This window comes from Pelodiscus sinensis, chromosome 1 (assembly GCF_052426305.1).
Source record: "Pelodiscus sinensis isolate ZL-2025 chromosome 1, ASM5242630v1, whole genome shotgun sequence".
Taxonomy (NCBI): Eukaryota; Metazoa; Chordata; order Testudines; family Trionychidae; genus Pelodiscus; species Pelodiscus sinensis.
In genome coordinates this window covers 152149471-152176534 of record NC_143052.1, presented here as the reverse complement: position 1 = coordinate 152176534, position 27064 = coordinate 152149471, and the positions used below count along the sequence as shown (strand labels likewise).

At 40.7% G+C, this 27064-nt stretch overlaps 1 protein-coding gene across 34 annotated transcripts in view; it reads right to left on the bottom strand.

Annotated features, from left to right (window-relative positions):
- ZBTB20 (zinc finger and BTB domain containing 20) overlaps positions 1 to 27064 on the bottom strand; it is a 715034-nt gene that overhangs the window by 250321 nt on the left and 437649 nt on the right. For 2 of the 34 annotated variants that reach the window (XM_075906239.2, XM_075906220.2), the window contains exon 1: positions 14178 to 16306. The exons of the other annotated variants lie outside the window; for them this stretch is intronic. The gene's annotated coding sequence lies outside the window, so the exon portion shown is untranslated. Of the gene's footprint in view, positions 1 to 14177; positions 16307 to 27064 lie in introns of those variants that run through there. 34 annotated transcript variants of the gene reach the window in all.

Sequence of the window (27064 nt, the reverse complement as noted above, 5' to 3'; positions counted from 1 at the left end):
AAAATATTTTATTTTTAAACCACAAAACTCCTGTTTTGATAAGTCAAATCAAATTGGTTTATGATCCTTTTGATGCTGAATTCTGACTCCTGGCATCACAGATGACCTTGCTTTTCAGTAAGATGGTGGTGCTTGGAAGTCCTTTTAAACACAGTTCATTTACAGTTTTACCACCGCAGTTCGGCAGGCCACCCTCCTGAGCAACGTTCCCTAATCTTTTCCATCCATTTGCGGAATACATTTAGATGTGCACTGAGGCATGTGTGAACAGTAGAAACAAAACCTAGCAGCAGGCACTCTGCTAATCAGCTGGGTGGCTTTGGGATTTCCCACGAGAGACTGCACAAGTGCACAGCTTACAGGGAACGCCTCCCAACTACTGTTATACTGATCCAAGTACATTTCCCTGGAATGGCATCCAACTCTTTACCCCAGTTCATCCATCCATTGCTATCATCAATTCCAAAGGGAGGCATTTAAATCCTTTACTGCCGCCCAGTGAAGCTGGTTAGATTTGAAACAGGGACCGATAAAGTTGCACATGGAGATTTCAAAATTGTGCATGTGGCTGCAGCACCTCACAGCAACTGCATTCCAGCGTATTGGCCTTCCCTCCAACACTAGCCATCGAACACTTTCTCTCCAATACTGGCCATCAGCAGGGTTTAAATCAGTATCTTCTTCAGTGCTTCACAAAACTCAGCTGCTTGAGCTGAAGACTAAATTCAGGAGCAGGGATGAATAGCAGGCAGCTATCCTCAGTGGATCAGCCATGGAGAAGGGAAACAGAACACACATAGAGCAGTGGGTTACGGTGAGATGCATTTGCACATGGTTGTCAAATAATTGAGCACTCAAATAGGTGAGGCAGCAATGTGTCCAGGTGCTCCTCTTTAAATACTTCATTAATCATTAAAGACAAATTAAATACAAAATTTCACAAGGGACCCATTTAACACATGGCTGGAAACTGCGCTCTGATCGAATATACTTCAATATTCTTTCATTAGAACTTTTGAGCGGTGATTTGAACTATCTCCATATCTCCTCTCTACCACAGGAACTGCTGTACTGGATCAGACCAGTGATCCTTCCAGCCCAGAATCCTGTCTCTAGCAGTGGCCAGCACCAGAGGAAGGTGCAAGAAACCCCACAGTAGGCAGATATTCTCTTACTTCTAATGAAAACTGGCTTCCGCATTGAAACAGAAGATTCTTCTAGAATTTGGTACCATTAACTATTGTAATTGGGTATTCTTGGTATTCATAAAGATGATTAATCCCTGACTCTTGCTCACTCACTCTCAATCACTTGCACTGAAACATGTTTTCCTTGAACGTATTTTCTGCTCCGTTTGAGGCTGCCTTACAGACAGTACAGCATACTGTATTCCCAAGTCTGTGCTGTGAAATGACAGGCTATCACAAATCCCAGTCTGTGATGATCTCTGTCATTGCAAAGGTTGGGTGGACTACTGAGCAACGCAAACTCTGTCTCCTCTATGATCAAGTTGTACAGGTTTAGGTTTCAGATGGAGCTGTTTGCAACAAACTTCCCTGGAAAGTGTGTCTGCATCATCAAGGGGACATAATAAAGCGGGTTAAACAGATTTTTTTTTAAGTAACAGAAGTGGAAGTGAGGATATCAGAAAAGGACAATAGGTGCAACTTTTTAACTCACTTCAGAAATGGTGTATGATTTTTCAATTAGCTTTTGGCATTTTGATCAACTGAGGGTTAGAATAAGTCTTATGACTTACCCACAGTTATGCAAAGAATCACTGGCATAGCCTCATACTGATCACAGAATCATGCTGAGTCCCAGTCCTATTTTATACCCCTAGATGAGCTCTCACTACATCTCATTGCTATTTACTCCAAATAACAGTTCTAAAATCAGTCCTTTCATCTCCATCCCTAAGGCTAAAATCCTGCATCAGCCGAAGTGTGCTGGTGTCCTAGGACAAAATGAGCACAGGCTGATGCTGGTCAGCATTTAGGTGCATTGGCAGAGCTCTGTGGGGCCAAAGTGCAATATGGGGCTCTATAGGTCAGGATATGCACACAAAACTATCAGAACAAGCAGCAGCAGAAAAGAAAGGGTTACTGAATCATTGAAATTAGGGTTCTCATTGGTCATAAAATGGAAATTCCTTCCCCTTGTTTAGGATTACTCCATAGGTTCTCCCTACCTATGCTATATCTTTTGTTGTCTCTGTATCTGTCCCATCAATGAATTTATTCATTCCCTGTAATCAGCTCCGACTAGTGTTGCTTAACATCACTCTTTTTGTTCCCTTTTCTTTTCCTCCCCATCCCCCCCCCTTTTTTTGCTATAGAAAGGTCTCAATCAACCTGTGCACACCCCTGCTTGTTAAAAGTTGCACCTCTCCTGCTGACTTACCACTCTCTCTTAATCAAAAGGGCAGGAGGAAGCAGTTGGGATTCATTCTTCTTTTTATTTTTTTAAACCACACAAATGTCAACTTCCTAAAAGGATGTTTGGCATAGCCGAGTTCAGTCATGTAATGTACAAAGTCGGCATGATCAAAAGGTTGCAGGGCTGCCCACTGCTAAAAAAGAGGAAAAAAGGAAACTAGGTTCTCTTCTGAAGTGTTAGAGAACACAAGAGCCAACTGTCACCACAAGAAATGGTGTTTCTAGTAACAGCAGAGATAGGCTTGAGACACAAAATGTAGATCCAGATCCCAGCAACTAAATCTAAGAGAATTCTGATCCAGCTTTTCCAGCTTGAATAAAGAGGATTTATGTAGCTGTGGCACTGTGGGGGTCTGGTTGTGTTTCCTCTGCATTGCACCTTTACAGTTGTGAGAACTCTGCCTGTGTGGAGAGATAGCAGCTATTTTATCCTCAGTATTCTTGCAGTTTCTCTCTCTCAGGTACGCACAAACACACACAGAGTCAGTTTGGACTGAAAGTTTATCAAAGGCTTACTCTCTGCTGATGGAATCATAAAAGGGGTAGATTAGATGTCAAGGTATTTTTTGTTTTTATCATTCTTCTCTCTACTGTTCTTTCTAAATGATTCCTTGGAAGCTTTAAGAGGAAATAATTTCTCTGCTGAATTTTTTTATTTATATATTTTAAACTAAAGTGGTGCTAATTTCATGCTGGCAAAAGGCACGGGACTTAGCCACATCCTTATCCAAAGGTGTGGATATTGTGGATATCCGTGGATTTGCAGGGCTCTAGGCATAGAGTGGCCTCTTTGGCTCTTCAGTCTTTGGTATCTTTGCTGAGAATGCCCAGGAGGGTAAGTGTCAACTGTGGTATGGACACCTGTTGATTGGGAAGCAGACTGAGACCCATGAAACTCATTTCACATGGCCATCAAATAGTAACAATTTTTGGTTCACTACCAGCTTGGTAGTGCTAGTTATAAACATCTACCTAGAGATGGAAAAAGTCTGTTTCCTATGACAGCTCTGCTGAACTTTTCCTTTCAGTGCAATCACACGTGCAATCCAGTTTGTTATCGTAGGGTTGCTCATGAAAGCTGGGCTGTAGGCATTCATTTGTTCTTCCTTTTTTCTGATGCAATGTTCCTGCTGTTTCAGCCATACCATGTCTGCTCCATTTTTCTCTGCTTCTTATGAGAATTTTCACACTTCTCTGCAGAAGCTCAGCATTAGAGAACAGTTCAACTGTCCCATGGGCTTCAGTCAGATGCCTGAGCTCTCAGAGGCCCTATAGAAACACTGGTGGTCAGAATAGTTTGTGTTAACCCTTCAGTGAGCCGAGATTCAGTTTACCAGTCAGAAGAAAAATCAGAGGATCAATCTCCATTTAGTACCAAAATCTTAATTACAGACAGATTTCAGTCCAAGAATAGTGGATGAGAGCCTGAGATTAATTCTCACAATTTCAAAGCATGTGAATAATAATCAAAATTTGGAATCAATTCCCAAAGGGAAGAGCCGCAGAACTGTATGTCACAGGGATTTGGGGGACATTCCCAGAGGGGAAAATATCAGCTTGGGAATTGATAGAATGGGATTAATGTCCTGCTAATAGAATATTTGAACAGCAATACTCAGTCTGTAATGAAGAAAGGATGTGAACACTACTATCTATATTGTTTCAAAGTCTCTCTGTGTTAGCATACAGATAAAAATGAAGCAGGAAAAACTATGCCAATCATAAGCAAGTCACTGTGAGAGAAGCAGTATCAATGGACAAAATCCTAGGCAGGAAAACAGAGAGCTGGCTTCTATTCCTGACTCTGCCACTGGCCTACTGGGTGACTGTGGCTGAATGATTTCCAGTTCTCCGGGCCTCACTTTCCTTATCTTTTATTAATGGGGATGATGATACTTATTGCCTTTGTAAAGTGTTTTGAGATTAAAAATTCTATGTAAGAGCGAAGTGTTATTATACATTTGTTTATTGTACACAGGAGAAAATATCAATCTGAAAACAGCATTTTATTTTATAGAATAAATGGCATGCAAAGCAAAAGTGATTCTTGTTCTCAAGGAAGTATCAAAGTGGCAGAGGGAGGGGCAAACAACAAGACTCCTGGCGGGAGGGGGAACTCTTAAAAAGTTCCTTAGAATGTACTGAAATGGCTAATTATTTGCCAAGAACAAAAACAAGCGGGCTCTGCAAGTTCCTTTTTTCTTTTACTTTCTGAAATACATAGTTTTCTTTATGTTTTCCTCACAAGTTGGTGACTAATTTTAATTACCATGAAGTAGCCCTGAAGCTACACATGAAAAGACAAATCTACCTTCACATTTTAATGTGTATCATATACTATAGCGAGCTTCATGCTTCAGGTTTTAGCTGATCACTACAAAAGTGTCAGGAAGAAAATCAGTCTACATGCCAGAGTTTCAGTACTGTATTGCCCATTTGGCTCCTTACCCTATAGAAGTGGAAACACTTTCCCCTGAAAAACCAATATTGGCTGCTTCTAAGGTGGAATCAAGATTAGAAGGAGGTAAATACTGTGCTCCAGTAGGGTAAATACTGTGTTTCTCATGGATCTGTTAAGTCTCTTTTAAATATTCCAAAAACATGTTTTTAAACATCCCAAATTGTAGACTCTCCCGACTTATTGTTTGATGCAATGCTTGGAGCATTCACTGAAAGCACACAAGCCAGCTGGGGTTCCCTACTTATCTGCATCCCCCACAAGGCACTCCGATCCATAACTGTCCCAGGATCAATTCCTAATTCTCAAAAAATATCAAATGTGCTGCCTCTGCCAGAAGCCATTAATCATAAACTGCTATTGCTTTCATTTTACTAGTAAGCCCATCTTCTTGTTCAAATCTCTAATCTTCCACAGTGACAGAGCAGTTCTCTATACATCACTCAGCTCCACCAGCTTCCTAGATATGCACAGAATTAAAAAATACAGTCAAGTCCAGTCAGCCTCTTGCTCACTAAAACATGTGCCTTCTACGGATTTTGAAAGACACATATTTGCCTTTTCTTCTGCCAAAGGTGCATCTCCTTTCCCATAACGAAAACAGATCAAATTGTAACTAGTCATTCAGCTTTCTCTTGCGCCCATATCTTGCCCCTACATAAGAAGGTAGATGTTAGGTTAGATGGGAATAAAAAGTATCACTGAACAGGTTAAGAAAACTAAGATTAATAAAGTAAAAATAGCCATAACATTGCACACCCAACCAGCATTTCAGAATTGAGATTCTAATAAGGAGGAAAAGGAAATAGTCACATTACTTACTCTCATATGCAAGCTGGAAGTCTCATACTGAAGACACAAAATGATAATGGTGAGGTATATACATTAAAGCAACCCATCACAGCTCATTTTAAATGACTAATAAAAGAAAAAAAATCTAAACATTGAAAGCCAAAATTATCATCTGTGATTCTATTATTAAATCTACAGCTATGTGACCTAATGGTTAAAGCCAGGGTCTGATGGGAAGGACTCTGGCTCCATTCCTGATTCTGTGTTGAACTCCCAGTTTGATACCAAGAGTCATTCACCAATCTCTACCTTAGTTTCTCCATCTTTGAAACAAGTCTCAGAATCCTTCACAAACATTAATAAATTAAGATTCTCAGTCTTTTAGGGTAGTGGGTCACTGTCATAACCTTCTCTGGAAAACAGAGGAAATGGAGGCACCAAAAAGTGAAGTGACACTAGTTGCTAAACATTATCTTGTAGAGCGCAGGAACTATGATGATGGGCCTCTTAGCAATGCAAGGTATTAGATAGACAGAATTATATTTTAATTTTTAAAAACCTATTGTTTTATTTATTATACTTCCACCAGATTTTAGAAGAAACAGCCTTTGCTTTACATAATTTCTTGACAAAGTAAGTTACAGCCTCTACAGCCTCTTTACATCTAGAATCAGGAAGGTTATCCCATTGTGATATTTTCATTGAGAAGTTGTGTGCGCGGTATGTACATGCATATGGTGTTTATAAATTGTTTTTTAACTTTAGATATTTTATTCATTTTTCCACATGGCATAAGTAGAACACACATCTTTGTTGGATAGATACCAACACAGTAACATAACTTTAGATCTCAGGCACACAAATTCTGCATAAGAACGGCTCCATTCTATGAGCTGGAGGGTTGAATAGAGAACTTGTATCTTCAGGCATCCAGCACCTCACAGAAGGTACTTAGCACTGCATAGTTTCAGTTACCTATTTTGCACAAAATTTAAAAGATAGTGGCCACTTTCATCATTATTAAATGTAGACATGTGGCCCATGGAAACTATGGTTCCCAGCATGCACTGCATTATTTTGATTCCACTGAATGTGGGGGCCTCTTGTCTCCATGGGCTGCACCTTCACCTTCAATATGAGGCCAGCCATAGTCCATGTTTAGCTCTAGAGTGTCAATTTTCCTACATCTGCTTTATGTTTACAATCTAGTCTTTGACAACACCAGTGATCAGAACCTGACACAAACAATGGGGAGAAAGAAAGGATCAGTGGCATCCAAATGATTATTCTCAGAATAAAAGGGTTAAGAAGTTGGCCCAGTAACATTTTGATCATTGTGTTGGATGCCATTTGCATTCCATCGACAGGCAAACAGATTCAGAAATTTATGCATGCAGGTGCATCAGTATATCTCTAGCTTGCTCTAATTAATTCACTGAAAATACCTAACACAGCACTGGATAATGTATTTACACACACTACAAGGTGTAACCCTTTGCTCATGTAAATGGAAGAATGTGTAGCTTGACCATGGTCCAAAGAGAGGTCTGTCCTTTTAATGCAGACTTTCATGCCTCATGTTTATACAAAGTTGCTTATTTAATTTCTACACTGCTACTTCATTTAAACTGTGCCGCTGTCTCAGGTGTCACTTTAAGAAGCAGAGGCATCAATTTAATTGATTTTCCAGGCCAATGGATGCCATATATAGCACCAGAAGGAAAAATTAAAAAACATTTTTAAATCATGGAAGTTTTACTAACTTAACTGAGAGTTTTTTATGTAGAATTTTACATGATTAGATGTAATTGTGTTTAATTTAAATGAAATTTAAGAATGGAAAAATTGGCCCATTTAAAATAAATAAATAAATATATGTAACATCCTACTGCTAAAATTAGTACCTAGTTTTCATACAGAGCTCTCAAGAAAACTTACAGACATACACCCTTGCACATGTGAAGATAAATGTATTTATCCCTGGTGTATTTATCCCTGTCCTAACAGTTGAAGAAACTGAGCTAAAGAGAAGCTAAGATCTCAATTTTCACGTGCATACTGATTTTGGGCACTAATTTTGGGAACCTTATCTTCTTCTCTGTCTCTTGAAACACCAATGTTAGGCTCCTGAACACTGAGGCATACAAAATTAATAGACACGGTTAAAAATTTTGGCCTGTGTGACTTGCCCAAGGTCACACAGTCATTGATCAATAAAGGATTAGCAGTCAGGCTTCCTGACTTATCCAATAACCAATGGCTCACTTCACCTCCTTGATAAAAAACAACAACAACAACAAATATTCCTCAGCCTTCACTCACCCCTTGAAATAAATCCTAATGTGAATTTTAATGTTCGTGCAATGAATCAGATTGATAAACTGAGAGACTGGGAAGTCTTCTGTTTCTTATGAAAACAGAGATGCAGGATCAATACACATTTCTTACACCTTCTCAGTCCTGTAAAGATGAGAGTATATTTCATCTTAAATGGACCATTCCATTTTTGGAATTCTTGTTGAATCTCTAGAGATCCCATTGGTGGTGGGGGAGGGGGATTTCAGCTGTGGATAGATGTCCAGTAGGAGACAGACTGAAACCAATAATATCAATTCAGAGAGGCCACTGAATGGCCTTTATTTTCATTAGTGTCACCTGTGCAGCTAAAATGGAAAACAGGATGATTATAGCCTGGTCATTGCTCCATCCATCTCTTTTTGAGAATATTTGAGGAATCTTTGCTCTCAGAGTATGCAAGGACTGATAGAGTGTGGCAGGGGATGAATGGATAACCAAGGAGAAATCTTGCCTCAAAAGTCCTAACATTCATCAGTTTGACTTTCGCCCTTTGCATTACTGCACTTTTTTTTAAAAAAAAATGTTTAATTCCTTCCTCTCTTGTAGACGGTCACACTCCTGTGAAATTCTGGTTTCACCGTTTAGACACAACAAATCCTGTAGCTTGGCAGGAGGTCAGACTAGCTGACACTTGTGGTCCCTTCTAACCTTATGGGTCTAGGATTCTATGAGCACTCCATTCAATTATGAATCCTTTTCTCATATTTTCTCTCTCTAACTCTGTCTCTTTCCCTAGTAGCATGTCACTCGTGGGACTCCAGGGAATGACTTTAGTGAGGCATGGTATAAATAGGAATGTGCTCTGGTGGATCACAGGATAGCACAATACATTTATCTTCACATGTGCAAGGGTGTATGTCTGTAATTTACAAGTGGGAAAGGTCAGACATGTCAGCTATCATGGTAACAAACACTGGTGAGAGGGGGCATGTGCTTCTTTTGCTGCTCCTAATGTACTTCACCTTCCTGAGTCACATTGGGAGAAAAGACCGAGTTTCCTCAGCACGTTCCCTGTGCACAAAGCCTTGCCTTGTATCTTGACATTCTCGCCTGTTTTATCCTTCTCCCCCACCACTCTGCAAGTTGTGCTGCTTTTCCAACCACTGACTGCAAGGGTGGCAGATAACTGTCATTTTATGGAGCTGCTTGCTACACAAGCCTCTAAAGAGATTTATTATTTATAGGCATGTAGATGAAAACATTAAGTACATACATATGGGCATGCATACCCGGGGGGGAGGGGCAATTACTGCTAGGCAGTAATTTCAGCCTGAAGTTCCTATGACTTAAATAGCCACTTGAGCTCTGCACTTGCAGTTTACGATGTCAATAGAACCCCTAAATGAAATTACAGCCTTCTGATACGCAGCAGGGTAGCTTTTCTTTGCCGTGTAATATACGCGGCCAGGAGAAATTGCTCTATATATGGAGCTTCACTAAAGCAGAGTTTATCATAAGACTGTTCCCACTAAAATATGATTAGGCTTCTTGTTTGCTGGATAACACATCTAATGACTCAGGGTGCACTTGATAGCCATGTTTCTGTGAACTCAGACACATGCCCTGAGGTGAACTGGGCAATCCACTGCTTCAAAGCACCAGGCTATTTCAGTTGCACCGTAATTTGCACCCGCTTTGTTTTGCCAGCATTATAAACCCATGCTAGCTCTGGAACTGACATGTATTATAGGAACTCGAAACACGCACAGAGGAAAACGAAACAATCCAGGAATTCGGGTATCTCATTTGCTGTATTTATATGCTTTTCTATAACACTAATCACTGTATTATATGAGCCTCTCCTAGATGCTAAGGAATGTATGCTCCACTGCCCAGGAAGCAGATTGGGAACTGAGGCACAGGATGGAATTAAGGGACTTGCCAAACTCAGCCAATGAGAGAGGAGCTGGGATTAGAACTCTAATTTCTTGAACTGTAACAACAATCAAGAACTTTGTACCGGCTCCCACACAGGTGCCCATTTTTTAATGCCTCCAACTGAAGGCATGAGTAGAGTGAAAGTTTACATGTCAAAATTTGACAGATACAATTTTAGGTCTTAAAGAGATTAGTTAAATCATGGTACTTCAGGTTTTGGGTGCCCAATTTCAGATACCTTAAAGGTCCCTTAAAGTCATCTTCAGTTGGGCACCCAAAATCACTGATCACTTTTAAAAATCTTAGCCTGTGTCTTGAGAGAAAAATGATCGTTTGACCAGCAAAACGGTAGTGGTATCCCTGCTCCTGTGCACCTCTGTATGTCTGTAGAACTGGAGGAGAGCCCTTTCCCACAGTTTTCCTATGGCAGGCAGGAAAGGACCTCCATTGTTCTGCACAGAAAGGCTAAATCCACATTAGAAAAAATGGGTCAAAGTTAGGTTGAAGTCTTTCAACTAATCACAACTTTTCCTCACATAAGGATGCAGTGCATCCTTTATATCCTTTTTTCATGTTTTATTTAGAGGTAATGCTGTAGGTTTCATTTTTTCATAGGGGCTGCATTACTTATGTAACCTTAATTTAAAATTAATTTTATGCTATTTTCTAGTTTAGGTTGAACTATATCATCATAATAATTAACTGGTTTTCTTTCTTTTTCTTTCTTTCTTTGCTTCCCTGTTTTATTTCAGTAATTTTTCCTGTCATATTATGTGTCTTGTATGAAATCTAGTTTCACTTTTTGTTTTTGATTTACAAGAAGGTGGTTTTGTGACTTTGCCATTAAAGTGTGGATTGCTCTACAAATCTGACAAGAATGGATGTTAAGGCTATTGTTACATTTTCAGAAGAGGCAAATTGAAGATACAAAATTTAGATCTAGATTTAGGACACCTTCAAAATTCCAAGGTGCTTGAAGTGAGGCACTGATTTGGACCATTAAACAGATAGGGGGCATTTGCAAAATCAGCCTCTGGATCTAGCTTAATATTTTTACTTCTGATGTTTATCAAAGGGCGTATTAGTCTGTTCTGAATCCCTCTCTCTGCTGCGTTCATGACGGATGTGAAATTAACAGCTATGGATCAGCAAACATTTAATTGTAAAGTACACCACTGTGAAGATACTGATGACAGCTTTCACTCTGAACAATATACCAGTGCTCAAAAAGTATAGGCTAGTGGTTAAAACACGGGTCTGGAAGTCAGAATTCATTGTTTGCCTTTGGGCAAGTAAGTGTATCTTTCTGTGCCTCAGTTTCACAATGGGGCACCAAATGGGGAATTTTAATTTATCATTGTTTACAAAGCACTCTGAGATCCTCAACTGAAAGGTATTATACAACAGCAGGGCTATGATATGCAGATACCCATATTCATACAAAAATCCAAATACACATTCTATACATATTTGTACTGACTGCAATTGTGATAAAATATTGCACAGTGCACAAAGAGGTTACAGCTAATGTAATCTTTTCTTTAGTGCGCCATTGGCAATCGCTGAAGGGGATGGCTTAGTGGTCTAAGCAGGAGTTAAAATACCTCCAACTCCTTGAAATCACAGATTTTAATCCCATATATTTTAACCCCCAGGAAGCCCTCTTCCATTATAACCCTGAACTGTGGTCTATACAGTTTAAAATGTAGTGTGGAAGATTACACCACAGTTGTACCATAAGTATGAGGAAAGACAACATTGTTTTCTCTTGTTACTTCCAAGGCTTGCAAAATAAATACAACAATTTAAACTCCATGAGATTTAGAACAAGACAAATGTGCTTAAAAACTAAATGTTGTTGTTAAGCACTGCTTTCTCATCTGCAGACTTCTAGTAAAAAATGCCAGTGACAGCTTTGCCTTTGAAGTCTTCTGTGTACCCAGAGAAGAAGAACTGAATGGGCAGCAGAAGTTTCAGACAGAAGCACTTGAGTTTTGAACTTTTCATTTCAGAAGTACTGATGTTTGTCTGATCTACTCTACCTGGAGAGAGACTAAATAAAGGACAAGTTTCAAAGCTCAGATCTTAATCTAAATTCTCTTAAAACATGTGGGTGTCTAGAACCACTATAGAGACAAAGAATAACCTTTGTGTTTGGATCTGGATCTAAACTGCCTGAAAGTTTGGGGATGTTTTGAATTATTGGTTTGTTTCGGCACGTTAGAGAGATGGGGAACCAGCAGCCAAGTTTAGATCCTAAACTCAGCTTCCTCAAAGTTTGGAACTATTTTTATTTGGGCCAATCTCTATCTAGTAAATTATGTCAAGAAAGTTGTTTTACTTACATGTACAACTTCTTTACTGGGAAAAAAAAGGCAAAACCCAAACCACAACATTCACCTAGTTGTGGATTTTGTTAAGAGCTAGACACTTAGTTTAAGTTCATAGGAAGGTTCCCTTGATATCTGTGAATGTTAAGACCAAACCTAAGCCCAGTTTTGAGAAAACATTAGGGCCAGTTTATGGTATTATGTCGATATCATGAAGTCATCACTGATTTTGGTTCTGATGCAAAACCAGATGAAAGTTAGAGTTTGGACTGAGCTCCACTCAGAATTTTCAAATTCAGTCAAATTTAAAGCTGAAACTGAAACTGTGGGGAGGGACTAAGAACATCAAAAGGATCAAAACCACAGAAAATATGTGCAGAAGCAGCCACACAGTGAAATCACCAAACCTTATGTATTGTTTATAAAGAAATATGCAGTTTGCCCCTAAATTAAAATACTTGGTTTCATGCTGGGCTCAATTCTCTGCTTCATCTGAAGTTAATAGCAAAACTGCTAATGATTTCAGCTGGAGAAGGATCAGGTCCAAAGTCTTTATATGTCCTTCACACACCTTAAGAACCCTGATAAGGGGTGGCTGACTTTATGAAGTTCCCCAATATGCACTTATGGGTCAGTGGCAATGGCACGAGGAGTTAAGTCTTCATGGAGGTGGGGGATTCTTATGTGTTGATACACCCATTGAAAGCATCCACTTTAAAAGCAGGGGAGTGGGAGTGGATTACACTCCACAGTTAGTATCCCATGTGAGTTATGTTGGCACCATTAAAGATTTTGTTCATATGCCAAGGACAACATGTTTCAGAGAACAGAATAATACCTAAAAATGCAAATATTTTGACTCATACCCTCTGTTTTTTCCCTATTCCTACTTTACTAACAGTAAAAAAAAAAAAAAAAAAAAAAAAAAAAGCATGTATCTAGAAATCAGCTAAAATGGGAGATGAGAAAGGAGGATCCAAACAACCCACCTACTGCCCTGGCACAACGACAATCACGAGAAGAAGAAAAGTTATCTCTATTTACCATGGACTGGGGAAAAAGATTGGGTGTAGTTTGGGACTAGGAGTAAGAAGCTATGGATTCCATTTCTTGCTCTGTCCCTGACTCCTCCTTGAACAAATCACCTCAACTTTCTGTGCCTCATTTTCCCTATCTGCATAATTCCACCTCAATACCTCACAGTATGTTTTAGTACTTATGTCATTAATGTTTGAATAGGATGTGTATAGCAATTGTATCAAATAAATTATTTTCCTTAATGCCGTGATATACCACTTCTCTATATGGACTCAAAGAGAAAACAAGGCAGGAGAGAGAGCTAGGTCAAAACAAAACAACAACCCCAAACAAAAACCAAACACAAAAATCATGGAGCAGCAATCTACAAACCAACTAGTTCTTCCTATTCCCAGAGGTGGCTTTCATAGAACTACTTTCTTTTCCTATGCGTCCTCTGTAGAGTTTCTTTTCTGCTTGGTTGGGCAATCAGGTATTCAGAGCATAATGTAAATGCTCAGAACACAGAGACATGAAAAGTTGCCAGACAGAAACTCCAAGTGAAGGATTAACATTTTTTCTCTCGCCCCACACCCTCCCCCTTTACAGGCTCGCCATTCTGTCTCCTCCAAGCACCTTGTTAACTATTGCTAAGTCTGACACCCACTGGTGGCAGCAGGAAAGCCTACGAATACAGGATAAGTCACCCTAAACACAGAGTCTATTTGGTCTCTTACTGCCTAGTGAATACAAAGCGCAGTTTCCTCAGCTCTGCAAAAACTGTTAAAAGCTCCATCTTCCAGGGTGATTATTTAAAAAAAATTAAAAGCTTTGCTTCCTGCTTTGCTTCAAAGGCACCAAGAATAGAATCCTTGACACATCAAATTCTGGAACCTCACCACTCACCAAGGCTGCTGTTCTGATCCAAGCAATGACGAAGGAAAATCACCTCACAGTCTCTTGAGAGTGGTAAGGCTTGGCTGCTAAACTCCCCCTGCCCTGTTGGGCTTTTTGAGTTCACTGTGTTCCAGAGCGAGTGCCGAGGCAGAGAAATTAGGGAGGGGAGAGGTGGGAAGGAAAATCACTGGAGCCTCTTACGATCAAACTTCCACTAACCAAGAGGAAATGTCTTATAAATAAACAACAGCAAGAAAAACACAAAAATCCATCTCGTCCTGCCAGAGGAATGTACATTATTGTCTCTCAATGGAAAACTTTACACTACATCAGAAAGCAAGAAAGCAACCATGTCTCCTGAAGCTACCTCCGTCAAAAAAAAAGTGCAACATGAACTTGAAAAAAAAACAAAACAAACCCTTTGTTGGGAAGTTCATGCAATTTCCCAGTAGACAAACAAAACCGTCCAAATTCAACAGATGTCACTGTTCCAATGATTTCTTGTGGCAGCCTATTAACAAAACTTTTTTAGCTCTGATCATCACTGCGCCATCAGGACAGTTTCAGAAGGGAAGTTCAAGGCAAGGGGAAGGAGAAGGAAGGTCAAATAAAATATATAAAGGCATTGATAGGCCATGAGCATTTCAAGGGAGGTACTATTGCTCTCCCATTCTACTCCACCCCCTATTTCTGAGAAGATTTATGGGCTAGTAAGCCAATGCCATGATTCTCATCCCAGAAGACTGGAATTCATATTTACTTATAAGATAGGTTTTATCTTACCATAGGTCACAAGTGAAGTGAGCATGGTGATCTCAATACAATCCCTAGACTCTTGTCTAAAACCAAAACAACTGCACAGCTTGGCACAGTCAAGTGTGAGTCAGAATTCTCTGTTCATGAGAGACCAAAGACTGCAGCAGCAGCAGCACTGAGGGCTAGATTGCAGAGCTATCTTGGGAGAGGGTCCAGGACTGCAACGCCAGAGTGATGCTACAAGTAGACTGGTAAAGCTGTTTGTGGGCCTGGGGCTAGAATAGAATAGGCTGCTAGTAAGAATGAGGTAAACTAAAAAGCTTGGTGTTGGACCACAACAGGAACAGCAAGGGATGCTGCAAGTTAAAAGTCAGTTGTCAGGAAAGAGATGCGGGATGGAAACCATAAAGGGTGTTGGAATAACATTGAGTGAACTGGCAGAGCTGTAAGAGTGTGGTCCCTATTAACCCAATAGAGGCCCTGTTTTTCAAGATACTTTCAATGGAAAAACCACCCACTACTCCCCCATACTGCTTTCCTGTGCTGTGTTCATCAGATACAAATTAAAAATACGACTTTTAATATGGTGCCTTGCTGGTGAAGTGGTGTTCTCTCTTTCTGGACTCTCATCCAAGATAGGTGCTTTACACATGTAGACGGGTTGACAGACACAAGAATGTTTAGCAATGGGTAGCAAAATCAAAACTGAAAGCTGAGTAAATTGAAAGTTATGGATAAATACTGCTCTTCCAGACACGGGCCTCTTTAGGAAGCTATTATCGTTAAAACGTTTTGAGGACCAAAACTTCAAGCGGACCATAAAAAGAAAAAACCCAAAACAAAATAAACAAGAATTTTCAACTTCTCCTCCAGAGACAGAATAGTCTGAATGATATCAGCAACACATTGCATGATGAGCTGAGGGAAAGTGAAAACTTACACTATTTGATCATAAGCTTCAGGGGGTAGCCGAGTTAGTCTGTTAGGGTACGTCTACACTTGCTCCCTAGTTCGAACTAGGGATGCAAATGTAGGCGACCAAAATTGCTAATGAAGTGGGGATTTAAATATCCTGCACTTCATTAGCATGATCTCCGCTCAACAGCTGTTTCAAAAGTGAAAGTGAGCGCCGGGATGCAAAAAAAGAGGAGTAACGTTAGTTCGAACCAAGGGGTTTGGTTCGAACTAACGTGTCCCGGCGCGCACTTTCACTTTCGAAACAGCTGTTGAGCAGAGTAATGCGCCAGCAAGATCATACTAATGAAGCGCGGGATATTTAAATCCCCACTTCATTAGCAATTTCGGTTGCCTACTTTTGCATCCCTAGTTCAAACTAGGGAGCAAGTGTAGACGTACACTTACAGAAAAACAACAACAAATGGTCTGGTAGCACTTTATAAACTAACAAAACATGTAGATGGTATCATGAGCTTTCGTGGGCACAGCCCACTTCCTCAGATGACCGGAGTTATGCGTTTAGGATGTGCAGACTCAAAATAAATAGGAGAGGGGAAGAGGAAGGTGCAAACAGGTTTGCCTTAAGCTGTTTGCACCTTCAACAACTGTTAAGTTGGTGGGTCACTACCAACTTAACAGCTGTTGAAGGTGCAAACAGATCTTTGTGTAGACTCCTATGTCAGGAAGGATACTATCAATTGACTTTGATTCTTATCTGCTTCATTTTAACTACCCAATCTTCATATACTTACTGATTCCCTCTAGCTCCCTGTCTCCCACCCCTTTTCTTCCCCCCCCCCTTCCCTTCCTCTCTCCTATTTATTTTGGGTCTGCACATCCTAAACTCATAACTCCTGTCATCTGAAGAAGTGGGCTGTGCCCACAAAAGCTCATGATACCATCTACATGTTTTGTTAGTTTATAAAGTGCTACCAGACCATTTTTTTTTTACTATTTGATCATGTTAGTCTAACTGGTTAATTTTAGACCTGATGGATGCATAGTGATACCAAGCATTATAATGTGTAATTCGAATCCAAATGAACATTTTATCTAGCACCATCCATAGTAAATAGCTACCCTGAACCAGGCTTGTAAAATCCTGGTTCATCAGTTAACCAGTTAAACATCAGGCTAACCTAACATTTAACTAGTTAATTGATTAACTGAGATCCAGGCAGGGGACTGCTTCAGCCCAGCTGGAGCAGCTCCCAGCAGCCTCTGCACAGGGGTTGGGGCTGTTGCTGGCTTTCAGCCCCTACACCCATGTTCCCTGCAGACAGAGGCTGCTCTGGAAACTGCAACAGCCCCTGGCTGCAGGGGGCCTGGACCTGCCATGGAAAGGGACTGCTCTGGACAAGAGCTGCTCCAGCCCCCACTGATTTACTGGAATTGGTAAGCATCAAATTGGTGCTTACCCATTAACTGGTTAACCTTTCACATCCCTGCTCTTAACCCAAGGTCAGTTTATCAACCTGCTAATCTGACTCTGAAAAAACTTTGCCACATTTCAATTTCTTTTCCTATACACCCATCCTCCTCCTAGCCCCTTTCCTGGTATGTATAGTTTTCATTAAAATCTGTCTGTAGTTTCAAATACACTTAGATTTTTCCAAGTGTGGGTGATTGGTAGAAGTTATTGTCCCAGTAACCTTTGTCTAGTCTAGCCCTATCACTTTAATAGGAATCTCTGAAGATAGTTGGACTCTCCATACACCTTCAGAACACTTCTTCAAGCGCATGACAGGAACACTTGATAGTTTCTATAGAGCCTTCAATCCAAGGGTGTCAAATTATTTATGAACATTAATGTGTTCAGTCTCCCAAAACACACATGAGATATTGCAGGCTAGTATTACTGTCTCCATTTTACAGATGGTGAAACTGAGGCACAGAGAGGCCTAATGTCAAACAATGAATCAGGGGAAAGCCAAGAGCAAAATGCAAAACTCAGACCAGTGTTCTAATCTGCTCCCCAGAACTTATTTTCACCTGTTTTGTCATCTATTGGCTTACTCTCGCTTTCGTTTCTCAACTAGATGTTTTCTGCTTGGCTCTTGAGGAAACACTGAGCCAAATTCTACCCTCATGGCAGGGAAGCCCCATCGAAGTCAGTGAAAAGTCAAAAGGAATAGGTGCTCAGGTAGCATGATGGTGCATATGGTACAAGAACCTGAACAGAATAGAATTGCAGAAAATAATTCCTGACCAAACCTAGTAAAACATCCATCCAACACTTCCACAAAAGGTAAGATTTTCAAGCTGCTCAACTGACCTCGGTTTCCCAATAATTTTCTGAATTCTAGGAATTTGCATAGAGGAAAGTGAGTGTAGTATTTGGCCCTCTGTGATTAATAAGTCCTGTGCTTAATGGCCTAGAAATCAGTAGTAGGCATTAAATTAAGCACACTGGCAACTGGATTATTTAGTATCACTGAGTGTTACAGAAACTTGAAGAACAGGGAAAAGAAGGCAGAATTAAACCTTTAATTAAAAAAAGCCTATGAAGTTTCCCAAAATCAGGACTAAACAAACATCTTATGTAGCAGACACCTTATGAAGATCATGATCTGAATCTCTTGCAGATTGCCAGTCAATTTGGATTCTTTCCATTACAAATTTTAGGAGCCACTCTGAATTTTATTTCACCTCTGTTACCAGCAGCCAGAGCCTCAGTATCACAAGAGCCGAGAGGACAATCATTTTCCTCCAATTCTTTATTTTGACATTTCCCATTTGTGCCCTTTTTCAAAGTTTTAATTTGGTAAAGGCACTTTGCAGCCTGTCTTTTAACAGGTCACTAATAACTTGGGACACACGAGCTCGTATTTCATTTTATGCTGCTACTGCCACTAAATATTTCATTTACCTTCAATGTGGCAGGTAAAGTCTTAGAAGACTTTATTTTTATTTTTTTCTTCGCTGACATTGTTTACACCAGTGGCTCCCAAACTTTTCGGCAGCACGCCCTCCCAATAGCAGCAAAACTTGTTGAGAAAGGAACTGACCAGGGCCAAAAAACAAAAATAGCAGAAAAACTTAGGGGGGGATTGACGGGGGGGGGGGGGGGGGAGGGAGGGCATCTGGGTCGCCTTGCGCCCCCCCCCCCCCCGGAATTTCTTCACACACACCATGGTTTGGGAACCCATGGTTTACATACTGGTTTTAGGGACTTGTTCTTCAGCGTTAGACTCATTTGCTCATACCTAATTAAGGAAAAATAATCAGTTGGCCACAGAAACATCTCCATTCTGTGTACTCTGTGTTCTAGTGAGGTCTCTTTAGAGATTCCTTCTTGAGACTTTTTTTCTTTTTCATTTTTTAAAAAATATACTATGATATATACTACCATCACTGAAGCTTTACTGATACAGCCTTTCTTGCCTGTTATCTCTGGGACTAGAGTTTGGCAGACTGACATGTCAGGCTGTGATTCTACAGGTGCACTCCAAATACACAGCTTACCCAGTATTACTGAACAATGTCCATTAAGAAACACAAGAGCAACTCAGGGGCTCATCTTGCTGCCTGATATATGTTGCAAGAATGTAGATCTCCCAAAGTCTGATATTCTCATGCAAGGCAAAGAAGAGCAAAAACCACCAAAAGTAGGAGGGAGTGCAGGAGACTGACGCAGACACTTGCATATTCTCCTTCTCTTCATGCTGATCACGTTCTGTGGGTCTGGAGTAAGGATGTTAAAATGTGGCTATCTGGCTAATCGTGTAATCGATACAATTTGTATCGACATGATTAGTCAATATGTACTGCTCTGCAGAGCCCCAGCGGGGCTAGCTCCAGGAGCCAGCTCGAGCTGGGACTGAGCAGTCCTGGCTCATGCCAGCTCCAGGAGCCACCCGTGCTGCGACTCTGCATTTTAAATGTAGTAAGAGCCATGATGCTCTTACTACATTTAAAATGCAGAGTTGCAACATCCCAGACCAGCACGAGCCAGGACTGCTCAGTCCCAGCTGTCTGCCACAAACAGAGGCGGCTGCCAGAGCAGCCTCTGTTTGCGGTGGCCAGGGCTGGCCATGGGCAGGGGCTGCTGCCAGAGCAGCTCCTGTGTGCAGCTAGACTGGGCCGCCGTGATAGAGGCAGCAAGGGGGGTCAGGGCAGCACCGTGGAGACAGTGCTGGGGGGGGAACTGGATTTTAAGCCAGCTTTGCCCAACACCGGCTCCTGTCCCCCCACCACCGCTGGGTCTCAGAGAGGAGCAAGGATAGGGAGAAGTGAGTAGTCGATACTCCAGTCAACTACTCGCTAACATCCCTAGTTTGGAGCAGTGGCAGGCAACCTGCACACCAAGGGCTACATGTGGCCCATCAGGGTTCTATGTGCAGTCAGTCCACAAGACATTTTGTCAACACACAGGGTTGCCATGCCCCACTAATTTCCATATATGTAATTTGTGTGTACTAGGTATTACTAAAGTGACACACACATAAAGATTAGAACCCTGGAATCTGGACTGCCTGTACTCATATTCTTCTCTGTCCTAGAGCACACTCAATGACACCTTATCACTCCCAAGGAAATATCTATCCTAGCACATTTTCGCACAGTAATATAAAACTCATTTCACTAATCAAACACTGCCTCAGCCTATGTAACTAAGCTTGGATTTTGTATATGCTGCAGCTCACAAATACTACAAGCCTATGACATATGGGTTATTGTCAATCTTTCTATATATTTAAGAAATGTGTGTCTGTCTGACTGTCTGTTCATCTATCAGTCAGTTTGTTCAAGAACACCTCTTAAAGAGCTAGGACCATCACATTTGGTAGGCAGCTTCCTCTTATCTTAACTGAAAGCAAGGTCAGGGTTTGGTTGTGCCAAGATAATTGGGATGTACATGGAATGTGACTGTTTCATATCAAATGGAAAGGATGTGAGAGCAAGGACAGTTATACTCAGAAATTACAACAGGGGGACAGCAAGCACCAGAGTCACCAGTTGCTGGCCAGCAGCACAGCCCCTGCCACCTCAGCCTGCCCCAGGGAGTAGATGCTGTCCACTATGTTGCTCCAGGGACCACTGGGCTGCCCTGGGGAGATGCTAATGGGTGGTCTGCATGGCCTCCAGGCCGGCCCTGGGGAGAAGACGGTAGGTGGACTACATAGTCCTCACTGCCCCAGGCCAGCCTCCAGGACAAGTTGGAGGGTGGGCTGCATAGCCACCGCTCCGGGCCGGCCCTAACCTTGGGCAACGCTGGGTAAGTCTTCTAGTGCTGTTATGTTAGAGAAACCGGGAGCATGTGTTTAAAGCATTGGAATAGGCTCAAGAGACTTGCGTTTATTTCCACATAGACTCAAAGACTGACTTATCTCTCTGACCTTCACCTCTTTTATCTGTAACTTAGGGCTAATAATATTTCCCTATGACATTGGGGCATTACAAGGATAAACTAATCAATCTATATGGGTATGTTTACACTTGCAACCTAATTCGAACTAGGGCTGCAAATGTAGGCATTCGGAATTGCAAATCAAGCCTGGGATTTAAATATCCTGCGCTTGATTTGCATCTTCCCGGCCGGGCACCACTTTTTAAATTTACAAGCCCGAAGTAACTGCCCACGTCTACACGCGGCAGTGAAACGGGCGTTCAAAATAAAGCCCTAGTTCGAACTACCTGTTAAACCTCACTGCAGGAGGAATAACAGGTAGATCGAACTAGGGATTTATTTCAAATGCCCATTTCACTGCCGCTTGTAGACTCGGGCAGTTACTTCGGGCTTGTAAATTTCGGGCTTTGTAAATATTTAAATCCCGGGCTTGATTTGCAATTCCAAATACCTACATTTGCAGCCCTAGTTCAAATTAGGCTGCAGGTGTAGACATACCCTATCAGATATGATGGTGATTTTTTATAATGGAGATTGCCTATCTCCTAGAACTGGAAGGGACCTTGAAAGGTCATCAAGTCCAGTCCCCTGTTTTCTCAGCAGGACCAAGTACCATCCCTGACAATTTTTGCCCCAAATCCCTAAATGGCCTCTACAAGAATTGAACTCACAACGCTGGGTTTAGCAGGCCAATGCTCAAACCACTGAGCTATCCCTCCCCCATCTAAATAGCTAGATATTGAGGCCATCTAGATATCTAGCTATACTTGCCCTTTGGATGTTGCAGACCATTAGGGAGACTTCCATAACTCTCTTTTTCCAGTTTCTGAATCCTAAGAAAACTAAATTTGCATGGAAAGTTGGCTTCAGAAATGTTCATCTGTCCCATTCAATGAGATCAGTCTAATTGATGATAATGGTCCCTTTTGGCCTTAAAATCTATGATTTTTTTGAATGAGATGTGTGCGTGGCTTGCTTTGCTCTTCAAAATTCTGCTGCATGGCTAATCCTTATATACTTGTCCGCATTTATGAATGGTCACATGAAAGCTTAATCTGGTCTATCTGACAGACTGCTTATCTTCTGAGTGGGAGAATATTCTAGATCATATGACATTATTCCTCTATACTCTGCAGTAGTCCACCATCCAATTTTGGATTCCCAGCAAGGTCCTGGTCTCCATATTTAGGCCCTTTTCTGGTAAAGAACAAGCCTACTCCAGAGACCATTTCTCTCCTCAGACTGCAGAGAGCATACTATACCTAGGTTCTTTTAAAAACCCAATTAGGTACCTTTCAGTCTCTTTAGGCACATAAATACCTTTGGAAATATGGCCGTAAGTGACTTAACTAAAGTCACGCAGGAAAATCTGCAGTAGAGCTAGAAACGGAACTGAGGTCACAAGGTAGCATCCAATGTTCCCTATAATCTTTCCCATCTATCTGCAGAAGATACTTTTTTATGTGCACCAAGGTATGTGCGAATGTGCACAGTTTTGTGGCTTTTTTTCTGTTTTGCAGAAACCATTAAAATGTAACAACCTCCAAGATATTCCTGTGTTTAAAAAAATAGATCATGGATGCAGGAACAATCACTCATGGTTTGAAGTGGGACAAGTAAATAATTTTAACTTGACTGTGCTTTGTATTTGCAACTAGCTTTTCTGCTGTGACCCACTATACTTACCTTGTCTACTGCTCTAACCAACAACATGCCTTTTTAATCTGCCTTCCTGGGGTCTGCATTTGATTACAGCATTCATGTTCTATTTAGATTCTTTTGTATCATGCCCTGTGGTGCAAGCACGAAAGGTGTTATTTATAAAATGAAATTCTGTTGTATTGCAGCTTGAATTCAAAGACGACAAATGATATTAAATACTTACTTTATTTAATAATATCTTATATTTATTAACTCAATTTCTTTACAAGATTAGACATGGGTGGGCAGAGGGGATTATTAACTAATGAAAAGGTTTCAGGCAATCTCCCCCCATCCCATATATATATATTTAGAGGGCCAGAATGTGCACCTCCAGCTTACAATAGTGGCTTTGTGTACAAAAGACACTATATATAAGCATTGTTGGAAACCATGTATGGGGGAAAAATATACTACTCCTTTAAGGGACAACCTGGCAATAATCTAGGAGGCTCTGTCCTACCCTAGGGCTGAGCTATTTAAATACAGGAACAGGAAACTGAAGAGACACAGAAGAGGGAGAAAGAGAGAGGAGAAGCCAAGGAGATTGGAGGGGATGGTGATTTCTCTCTCAGGTGCTAGGAGATAAACCTAACCTGACTCTCAGATTTGGGTTTGTGAACTTTGTTTGGGAACTCTACACCAAGGTCCCAACAAACGGTTTGTTTAATGATTCTTGTCCTGAAAACGTATTAAAAAGGGACATGACATATGGTCAATGTGTATTGGCTTCCCATAAATCCCCTTCCCATAATCCTTTTTCCACTTCTCTTTCCACAGTTCTACTTCATCATGAGCGCCCTTCTTTAGAGGACAGGTCTTGTCTGGGAGGACAGAATGTATAAGGGGAGGAGAAAACTCATCCAACCCTGATACTTTATAGACTGGTACATAAACCATTCTATGATTCTATGATAAGTAGGTGCTTATGACACTTCTAGCCTTCACTCTTACTCAGAGGTGAGTACTACCAGCCTGGGGAGAAAGTGCAAGTATCCAAACCTGTGTCCCACATGTAGAAACATAAACTTTAGATTCAGGCCCATTTCTAAACAAAAACTAAATTCTTCAAGCCCCTGTTCCTAAAAATCTTTTACAAGTTCACGCAATTTGAAATCTGTCAGGTCCACAAGTAATATCTGAGCCTAACAGAGAAAAGAGAAAAAATGTCAATGTCAGGAATGCTATAGGCAGAAAATTCCCACTCTGAGGTGCATGTCAGGTAAAAATTTTCACCCCAGGAGCTATTGCACAGTTAGAGGTGAGTCACCAACATCCAGATTCATTAAACCCAAAGGTGCCACTCAAATCAGACAAGCTATTGCTAGAACAAGAAAGATTAGACTTTTTAAGTATCTGATAGATTAAAAGGAAATTGTCAGGATATGTTAAATGGATATTCAAGTACTTTAGGCCCCAATTTTCACCTACTTAAAGATCTTAAAGCTGGATGTGAGGCAGAGATAAAAAAATAAGGTGTGACAACTTTTTTTTTAACTTACATTGTCAACAACAACCAAGTGCAATGTAAGTAAATGCACTATTTGAAGATTATCAACAGCTGAGAACAGTTGAGGAATAAAAGATATTCAGAACCATGATTTGGGTTAAGGATAATCTCTGGATTTAGGAGAAGAAACCTTCAACATGGATCATCAGGGAGACTATTCCCAATGGAAAAGAGGAATAAAGAGGTTGACCTGGAGTCAAAAGTGAAGAGGGACTGAGAAATAGATGTATGATGAATCTTTCAAAAGTAGGCATAATAACTGCAACCACAAAAACCAGTAATCCACGGCAGCAATAAAAACACATGCCTGGACCCTGTACAGGTAATATGGCTCTTGCCTACCACTCCCACTCTCATCCTGACTCCAAGACACCTTTTATTTGAATTTTATTCCATAAATATTCCATAATGAAAAACTCTACTCTCTTTTTCAGGAAAGCTGGTGAAAACATTCTGGCTAATAAATGGAAGCATTATGATTTCCTGAAAATCACAAGTTTGTCACCATGAGCATGAGAAGTGATCTCAATGGAAAAGCTACAAAAGTACAGGCACAAAAGCTATTCAGTTTATCCATATTATGAATGTCACAAAATGCCACAATTTTAAACTACTGAACAAAATTTTGCTCATTATGTAGATCTCAGTAAAATCTATAAAACGAGCTAAATTAAGCCAAGTTTAAATAACACCGGTTTGGGGCTTATTTTAAATTATGCAGACATAAACTTTTGTTACTAGAACATTTTAGAGAATATATTTCATTCTCTCTCTCTCTCTCACACACACACACACACACACACACACACACACACACACACACACACACACTCTTCAAAAGATATTTTTTATTTTATTTTTTCAGACAAATTCACCTCTGAGCTAAGCATGAAAAATTTCAGCCTCAAATTAGTTTGAGAAAGTTGTGTGCACAGGAAAGTACAACATTTTAGGGGTGTCTATAGAGTATGTTACTATGCCTGAATTTGTTACTAAGGTCAGCATGCAATGAATAAGTAGGGAGTGAAAGTATTCTGTTATCCAAGAACACAGATTATAAATCACTTCTTTGGTGTGCTGCTTTCCAAACCCACCCACCTTCTATTCTTCCATACCTGCTTATTGAAGTTTTTCACATCCCCTTCCATTTGAGCATCACAAAGAAAGCAGAGCAAGGTTGAAAAATCTGTCCCATTGTTTTCAAGCTTTTAAAAAGAGATTAAATCCAGAAAGGCTGCAAAATCTGGATTCACTTCTGAGGGTGTTTGGCTTTGTGGTTTTGGTTCAGGTTCATTTCTAATTAAGTTAATTGAGAATTAGCCAAGAATAAGAAAAATGAGAATACAGAAAAGTACTTGACAGATACATTAAAAACCTAATACAACTCCCATCAAAGTCAAGATGTAACCATCCACAAGCTTCACTGGAGGCAGAGTCCTAAGAGAATGAACTTCAGCTATCTGGTGGGACTGACTGAGCAGCCAATACAGTAATGGGAGAATGGGATATAAACAGTTCAGAATGACGCAGAGTTAGGGAGAACGTTGCTGAATGCACTGTGCATGACTTAGGAGCTGCTGTGATGGATAGTAGTACTGGCCAGCATTCGTTGACTATAGGGTTAAACTCAGGTAGCTGGAGGTGTTGGCAGGGAGCCAGGAGAACCAATGGGAAAAAGTGCTGAAATCTGAATTGGAAGATATGCCAATATATCTGCTGTTTTAATTTGTGCGAGTTTTAAGCCCAGAGTTGGGGTAACAAGATGTGTTGAACCAAGCAGAACTACCATGACTACAAGGAATACTGAGCATGGATATGGACTGGAACGTGAAGCACGGATCATAAGAAGATAGGGAAATGTCTGTTCAGATGTGACCAGGTTATTTTCTTTGTTTTTGGTTAAACTTTTCTGTGCTAAATCTATTTTATGCTGTATCCCAAAGTCATAATTTCTCTGTGTTTTAATCTGTTTTCTTAGTTGCTCTGTAACAGCTAACAACTAAGTATGCTTTATCAAGTACATCTTTTTGTTTTGTTAATAAAATCACCACTTTTAAGGTGATGATTTGACTCTTGGGTCATGGAAGGTAATAAGAAGTCTATTTATGCATGCCTAAGACTGAGAGGTCAGCTATCACAGATTGCAGTTTGTTTTCTTCTTTTTTTCAAGCTCTCCTGTGACAAAAGACCTTGGGGTTTCTCTGTTGAAGAAGTTCAAGTGTTTTCTTCCTGCGTCTAAGAAGAAAGGGGTTTTCACTTAATGGTGGCAGCCTATGTCCCAAGACCAGGGAATCTGTGACGTTGGGGAGCTTTAAAGCAGAAGCCTATAGAGGCAAGGTATTTTTAAGGTCTCTTGCAGGCCTCCACTTTCTGCACTCAGAGTGCCAGAGTGGGAAACAGCTCTGACAGCTGCAATCACCGCAACTGTGATCACTATAGAGCTCTGTCAGTGATGTTACTATTAAGACATGACACACAGCTCACACTGTACCACCTTTCTAAACTGCTACTGCAATGCATTTTGACTTACACTTTCCAACCTCCAATCTGTCCCTCCATCCCTTCCATGCACCCTTTAAGACTCCATCTGAACATCAAAAGCAGATATCCCTCCCCCCCCCC